At 35.8% G+C, this 8,206-nt stretch overlaps 1 pseudogene; it reads right to left on the minus strand.

Moving 5' to 3' along the window:
• Nucleotides 1-7,291: 7,291 nt before the first annotated feature.
• On the minus strand, nt 7,292-7,388 carry LOC130025889 (uncharacterized; annotated as a pseudogene).
• Between the last annotated feature and the right edge of the window lie 818 nt (nt 7,389-8,206).

Genomic DNA, 8,206 nt, shown 5'->3' on the forward strand with positions numbered 1-8,206 from the left:
ACTTACATCTCTTTCAAGACTGAAATTATTTTTTATGGATTCCTTTCATATAGTATCAGCATCAAATTTATTTATGAAGGGTCTACAAATATTTTGTTGGTGTTACATTTTAGAAAGGCTAATAAAGCCATATGTTTCAAATATACCATCTGACATACCCCAAAATTATCCTCAAAAATTGGTTTTATTGTCATATTTATACTTGAGATAACTATAATACAGGAAACTGAACTGCCATTGTGTGATTAGCAAACAAATGTCGACAAAATTGTAATTTGTGCTTGAGCCCTGCTTGGGAGCATCCATGCCTTCTCTCTTCTTTACCTCTAAGTGTCAATTACCATGTGGTTATCTTTAAAATTTTAAATTAATCACATCTTTCGTGCCTCCTACGAATCTGTCTACATCAGGGGTGATCTAATGTTGCTTGGTAAACTGTAGGTAATCTATAAACAATGTTCCATTGCCTTATGTTGTATTTTGTGATATTGTGCTTTAACCGTTTTAACTTCTTTATCTCAAAGTTTATGTGATCAATTTGCAATGTAAAGTTTCCCTGTCAACCAACTGAATGGGAGCATTTCATTAGAAGTTGCTGAAAGGGAATACAGTATTTCTTCCCCGCTTTATATACACAGCGGGTAGGGAATTTGCCTTGCATGCAGACGAACTGGCCAACCCAGGTTCAACTCCTCCACCCCTCTAGGAGAGCCCGGCAAGCTACCAAGAATATCTCTTCCACATGGCAAAGTCTGGCAAGCTACCCATGACATAATCGATATGCCAAACACAGTTTCACAATGGAGATGTTATTGGCTCCGCCCGAGCAAATCAATGAACAGCGGAAGGACAGTGACAATGACAGTAACAGAATATACTTTAGCAATGATTAAACCTGACGTACCACTTGAAGAAAGAGGGAAGCCTTTTTAAATGTGTATATTATTCCCCAAACTTTGTTAATTTTAATCTATAGAACTGTTGAGAAAATACTTTGATGAGCATTCATACACTTTTTAAAAAAACTTTTATTGGTGAAACACCATGAGGTACAGTTGTACACGTACAAATTTTTGTGCTTGGGTTTCCACTATACAGTGATCGAGTACCCATCCCCCCACCAGTGCCCATTTTTCACCACCACTGATCCCAGTATCTCTGCCACCCCCCATCCCTTCCATCCCACCCTGCTTCTGTTGCAGGGCATTCCTTTGTTTCTCTTTTGCCTTTTGGGTGCTGTGGTTTGCAAAAGAGGCATTGAGTGGCAATTATGTTTGGTTTATAGTCTACTTTCAACATGCATCTCCCATCATGGGAGGATCCTCCCAACACCCTTTATTTGGTGCTCCCTTCTTTATCTGAGCTGCCTTTTCCCCCAGCATGTGTGACTGGCCTCCAAGCTATGGAGGAGTGAAACTCCTGGTACTTATCTTGGCTATTCTTGGGTGTTAGTCTCCTATTTTGTTACTTTATGTTCCCCAGATGAAGAGCATTCATACATTTGTGTTTAGATTCAACAGATAATTTTTGTCTATTATAAATTTTAATTTTCTTTTTTCTTCCCTCTTTTCTATGCTTCAGTTATAATTTAAATATTACTGAATTATGTTAAATTCCCTTACAAAGTTGAGAGAGATGGTATTTTTACTTTCATAAATATATTAGTATGGAAAATTGTTGAAAGTTTCTTAATGGTGTTTCTATTACTGGTACATCCTTCCATTACTGCATAAATTCCATATAGCCATAACATATTTTGATTTTTTAATTCAATTTTTACATTTCACTGGGGATTTCTTACATTAGTATACTGAAATTTAAGATATTATATGCCTCTCGTTTTTGTACAAAGTTTTAAACAGTAGAGTACTATTTTATTTAAAAATGCATGTGTTGCATCAGGCCAAAATCCATGATACATTGAAGACAAGGTCGGCGAATCCTCCATGATATTGAGACTAATGGTATCTTCAAAGAGGACACTCCTCTGACCAAGTGGAAACAGACACAAACAAATGGGGCTATCTTAAATTAAGAAGCTTCTGCACCTGAAAAGATACCATGACCAGAATACAAAGACAATCTTCCGAATGGGAAAAGTTATTAACCCGATACCTATCTGATAAAGGGTTGATATCAAGGATATACAAAGCACTGGTTGAACTCTACAAGAAGAAAACACCTAACCCCATCAAAAAATGGGGTGATGAAATGAACAGAAACTTTCCCAAAGAAGAAATCTGAATGGCTAAGAGGCACATGAGGAAATGCTCCACGTCAGTAATCATCAGGGAGATTCAGATCAAAACAACAATGAGATATTTTTTTTTGTCTGTGTGAAATCAGCAGATGGGAACCTGAGTGAAGGCAAAAGATTAAATCGGCTGACTTTTATTTTTCCTTGAGTATATTAATTTGATTTTGGAGTCAATTTATATGAGAGTTCATCAAGACACAGAAATTTTTAGCGCTTCTCTTGTTTAAAAGTATAGTGATACACCATATCTCTATCTCACATTATTTTTATTTCTGATAGTTTGACACAAAAGATACGTCAAAATCATAGATAAATGTAAATTCTTTAAATACTTTTTTGATTATGTAAAATTACCTTATAGAATTACATTATAGAATTTCATAAATTTTAGGATTATGCAGAATCAACGTGCATGTATCATATTACACTCACTACTGAAAGGCCTACTCTGACATTCACCATTGTTCAGTTTTTCCTCTTTGATTATACTTTTCGATCTGGTAACTAAATAGTCTCATAGTTCTAAAGTTTGTTTTTATTGCTTTGAAAAGATCAAAATTATACAATTTTCAACATTGGATGAAACTAGAGGATATCATGCATGTAAAGTTAGCCTTAAGGAAAGGAACAGATACAGAGAGATTTTTCTCATATGTGGGATGTAAAGACACACAGCAAGGTAGAAACAAAGGTTCAAGAGCAATGTAAGGGGAGAACTGATCCACACAATTGAGTCAGGGGATTGAGAGTGAGGGATTATGGGGGATTGGGGGAGAGGGAGGGTTTATTCTTTGAGAGAATGAGGAGTGTCATGTTGGAATTATGTGTATGAGAAACCATTATTAATTGAATTATAAATCATAGAATATAAATAATGTTTTAGACGTTTGTCTGTCTCATTTTATTCTTTTAATTTGTTTTCTCCATATGCCACATATGCATGAACTTGCAGGATGCCTATCTTTCTCTGCCTGGTTTATGTCACTAAACATAATTTCCACATGTTATCCATTTTATATACAAATAATAAGAAGATTTCACTTCATACAACTGAGTAGTATTCCATTGCTTTACCACCTTTCATTTTCAAAATTTGTGGTTTAAAAGATACAAATATTGGTTTTAACAATGCTCTGTTGTTTTAAAATTTTTAGTTTAGTGAAGCTAATTAGATTTTACTGAAAAACACTCAGAAACTTGTGAAACAGGTGTAGGGTGGAATGGAATATTTCTTCAAGTGAGAACAGTCATTTAACAAAGCAAGCAAAGAGAGACACAGAGAAAGGAAGCACGGTATTTCTTCCTATGAGAACAAAAGCTTGAGGACCAAGCTCACTCTGGTAGTTTAGGAATAAGAACTTGGAGTGGTATGAACTTAACTTGTGCACTTTAGGGGAGAACCTGAGTGAAACTATTAGAAGTACTTTCAGGAGCATGATAAACTGGAGTCTGCACTTGGAGTGAGCTGGGTCGAGAGTTCTTTGGGGAGATCCGAACTATGGAGAACAGTAATATTATAACATTAATGATAGTATCTTACCGTGGGATTCCAAAAAAATCTGTAACAGCGGCGTCAGAAATGATAACATTCTTAGGTATTTGGATTTCCTGTGGAAACAACGGGAAAGCTGAGTTTATGCTCTGGATGCCTCCACCTGAAACAAGGTCAACAAATCATGAATGAAAAATTACAAGTTACATGGATCAAGGATTCTGATCCCAGTGGAAGGCTAACTTTCGGGTGGACAATTTCTACTGCTGGCCTGATGTAGATTCTGATCCTGGGATACGTAACAGAAAGGAGGTAGTGACAGGTATCCTCAGAAGTGAAGCCTCTGAGACAGAGTTCATTCATGACAACTTATGGGTTATCAAAGTTTGCTCATGGCTGCTACCATTATAACATGCCATTCAATGGTTCTGTGGTTTCAATTTATTGTGTCAATGTAAAGATGAATTTTCTAAACGGAAGGTAAAAATCTGAGGCCCTCAAGATGATGAATTATGGAAGGGGGGGAGCTGGAGCGATAGTACAGCAGGTAGGGCATTTGCCTTGCACACAGCATACCAAGGTTAGATTCCCAGCATCCTGTATGGTCCCCCCAAGCATCGTGAGGAGTAATTCCTGAGTGCAGAGCCAGGAGTAACCACTGTGCATTGCCACGTGTGACCCAAAAACGCAAGAAAATGATGATCTGGGATTGATCCTTAGCATTATTTTTTAATTTTTAATTTTTTTCTTTCTTTCTTTCTTTCTTGCTTGCTTTTGTGTTTCCCTTAGCTTTAATGTCATGAAGGGATCTTCCCACATTTTTCTCCATATGTCTTAAGAATTCAGGTATGATAGTGAGGTCTTTAATACATTTGATCTGACTTTGTGCCTGGCACTATAAAGAGGTCTGAGTTCATTTTTTTTGCATGTTGCTGTCCAGTTTTCCCAGCACCAGTTGCTGTATAGACTTCCTAGCTCAACTTCATATTTCTTGAGCATTTATGAAAAATTAGGTAATAATAATGTGAGGGCCAGCTTCAAGATATTAGACTATATTCCATTGATCTGAGGCCTGTCTTTATCTGAATATCATGGTATTTGGATGACTACAACTTTGTAGTAGGGATTGAAGTTGGGGAAGGTGTTCCCTTCTTCTTTTTACCAAAGATTGCTTTAGCTCTTCATGGGAGTTTATGGTTGTGTATGAGTTTCAAGAGTGTTTAATCTATTTATTTGAAAAATGTTATGGGTATCCTTATAGAAAGTGCATTAAATCTTTATAGAGCTTTGGGGTGTATTGCCATTTTGACAGTGTTAAACCTCTCAATCCATGAGCATGGGATGTGATTCCATTTCCTCATATACTCTCTTATTTCGTGAAGTAGTGTTTTGTAGGTTTTTTTTTTGGTATAGTTCCTTAACCTTTTTAGTTGATTCCAATATACTCGATTTTCTGAGGTATTATTGTGAATGGGATTGTTTTTCTCTATCTCTTTTTTCTCTTTCATTATTAGTATATGGGAAAGCCATGGTGTACCAGATATTGATTTTGTAATATGCTACTTTACTAAACAAATCTATTGTTCCCAGGAGCTTTTTTGTAGATTCTTTGGGATTTTCCAAGTAAAGTATCATGTTATCTCCAAATAGTAAAAGCTTGATTTCTTCTTTTTTATATGGATGCCTTGACATCTTTTTTTTTTTAACGAAATCATATGGCAAGTACTTTAAGTACTATGTTGAATAGGAGTGGTGAGAGTGGGTAACTTGTTTTGTGCCTGATTGTATTCTGGAATTCCATTTCATTGATTTCTGCTCCAAGCCTTTGGTTTTTCCCCGTTGAGAATAATACTTGCTGTGGGTTTATGGTGATTTGCTTTGCCTATATTGAGGAAAGTACTTTCAACACCCATTTTGTTGAGAGTTTTTCATCATGAATGGTTGCTGGATCTCATCAAATGCTTTCTCTACATCTATTGATATGATCATATGACTTTTATCTTTATTTTATTGAGATGGTGTATTCTGTTGATTGACTAGAGAATGTTAAGCTAAACCTACTTGGTGATAGTGTGTGATATTTTGTTGAGTTTCTAGATTCTCTTTGCTGGGATTTTCTTGAAAATATTTGTATCTGTATTCACAAAGGAAAAAGGTCTGCAATTTTCTTTTTTTGTGGTTTCTCTGTCGATTTGTGTATTAGTGTGATCTTTGCCTCATAGAAACTATTTGGGAGTATTTCTGTTTCTTCAATTTCCTGGAAAATCTTAAAAATGTTGGAAGCAGTTCCTCTTTAAAGATTTGAAATAGTTCACTATTGAATCCATCTGGGCCCTGGATTCTGTTTGGGGGTATAATTTTGACCATCATTTCAATTTCCTTGTTAGTGATAGGTTCAAGTATTCCAAATTTTCTTGGTTCAGCCTTGGGAGGTAATTGGAATCCAATAATTTATCAATTTTTTCAAGATTCTCTCATTTCCTGCTGCAAAGATTCTCAAAATAATCTCTGATGATCCTACTGATTTCTGTACTTTCTATTAGGATACCCCCCTTTGCATTTCTGATTCGATTTATTAGAATTCTTTCTCTTTGTTTCTTTGAGAGGCTTCTCATGGTTTTTTGATCTTATTTATTTTCTCAAAGAACCAGTTTTTGTTCTTATTGGTCTTCTGGATTGTATTTTGGGATTCTAGCTCATTGATGTCTGGTACAAGTTTTATTATTTCCTTCCTCCAGCCTAGTTTGGACTACTTTTGTTGGTTATTTTGCAAAATCTTGAGCTCTAATTTATTCATGTAGGCCCTTTCTTTCTTCCTGATGAATTCTGGCAGAGCTATAATCTTTCCTCTTAACACTGCTTTTGCTGTGTCCCACAATTTCTGGTAGCTCATGTCCTCATTCTCATTTGTTTATGGAAACTTTTTATTTCCTCTTTGATTTCCTCCCTAAGCCAACGGTTGTTCATTACTTCCCTTAAATAAAATATTTCCTTGCTGAGCTTCAGTCTGTTTAATCTATCGAGAAGTGACAAAGAAGTGTTGAAATCTCCTACTAGTATTGTGTTGCTATCAATGTTTTTCCATAAGTCTATTAGAAGTTGTTTTAAAGAATTTAGCTTGTCTGTCATTAGGAGCGTATACATTGAGGAAGGTGAGTTCTTTCTGATGTACATATCCCATGATCATTAAGAAATGACCTTCACTGTCTCTTATAACCTTTAGCCTGAAGTCCATGTGGTCTGATACTAGTATGGCCACTCCAGCTTTGCGGAGGTGATATTTTCTTGAAAACTTGTTTCCCAGTCTTTTACTTTTAGCCCATGGGTGTTTTGATTGTTCAGACATGTTTCTTGCAGGCAGAAGACTGTTGGGTTCAGTTTTCTAATTCATCTTCCCATTCTGTGCCTCTGAATTGGCACATTTAGTCCATTGTCATTGAGAGAGATTGTTGTTTTGGGGATTTGTGCTCTCTTTATGTATAATTTTTGTACTTGTGGGGATTGTCTTAGCTTAAAGTATACCTGTTAATTCTTCTTGCAACAAAAATATGGAATGCTTTACAAGTTTGCATGTTATCTCTGTGCAAAGACCATGCTTATCATTGTATCATTTCAATTTTAGTATATGTGTTATCAAACCTAGTAGGAGTTAATTTTTCCATATTTTTCTCTTCTTATTACTTTGAGTGTTGTCCTTCCTCACTCCTATGGCAGACAATGATTCCTAATCAAGGAATGTATTTCAAACAGCATGAATAAATAGATTTAGAATTTTAATGTCCCAGAAATAAAATATGGTTTTTACTATATTATCATTTACCATACCCTAGGCATCAGTTTTACAAAATTATTCTTTTGGAAGATGGTATATGAGTTTGTTTAATGTTGTTCCCTAAATCCTTCATTAAGAACATTAAAATAGAGCCTTTTGCTGTTCTTACCTCAGTCCTGTGTACATCTCCAGGAAAAGGTGGATGGTGTTGTCTGCACTTTGACCACCTTGAATGTAAGTAGGGTTTTTCTCCTGAAGGAAGAGGTGAGGAGAATATTGATGATTTCATTCCACCTTATTACAAGTTCAACTTGAACGGAAGGTGAGACTCATGAGCCTCCTATAAAGGACAGAACAAAGGGTCTCAGTGAAGTTTAATGGACAACTCACATTAACAACATAGATGACTCAAAGTAACCTGTGTGCATCTTTGTGTATAGTGAGTTTCATATCTACTGATAGTGATTCTCAGTCATGACACATGGGCAAAACAGACCTGTAATTAAAAATCTAGTTCTCTGAGCAGAGTGGGGTCTCTGAGGTTATTGAACAAGTGTGTAGTAATTTATTATTAAGCACATAAGTATTTTGAATGATGTGTACTTTTCGATCTAAAATTAATTCCAAATATGTCTAAAACGACAGTGTCCTGACCTCGCACCTGGCTTTCCTCACCGAGGCTCCT

The sequence above is a fragment of the Sorex fumeus genome, unplaced genomic scaffold, assembly GCF_029834395.1.
Source record: "Sorex fumeus unplaced genomic scaffold, SorFum_2.1 ptg000032l, whole genome shotgun sequence".
In the NCBI taxonomy this organism is placed as follows: domain Eukaryota; kingdom Metazoa; phylum Chordata; class Mammalia; order Eulipotyphla; family Soricidae; genus Sorex; species Sorex fumeus.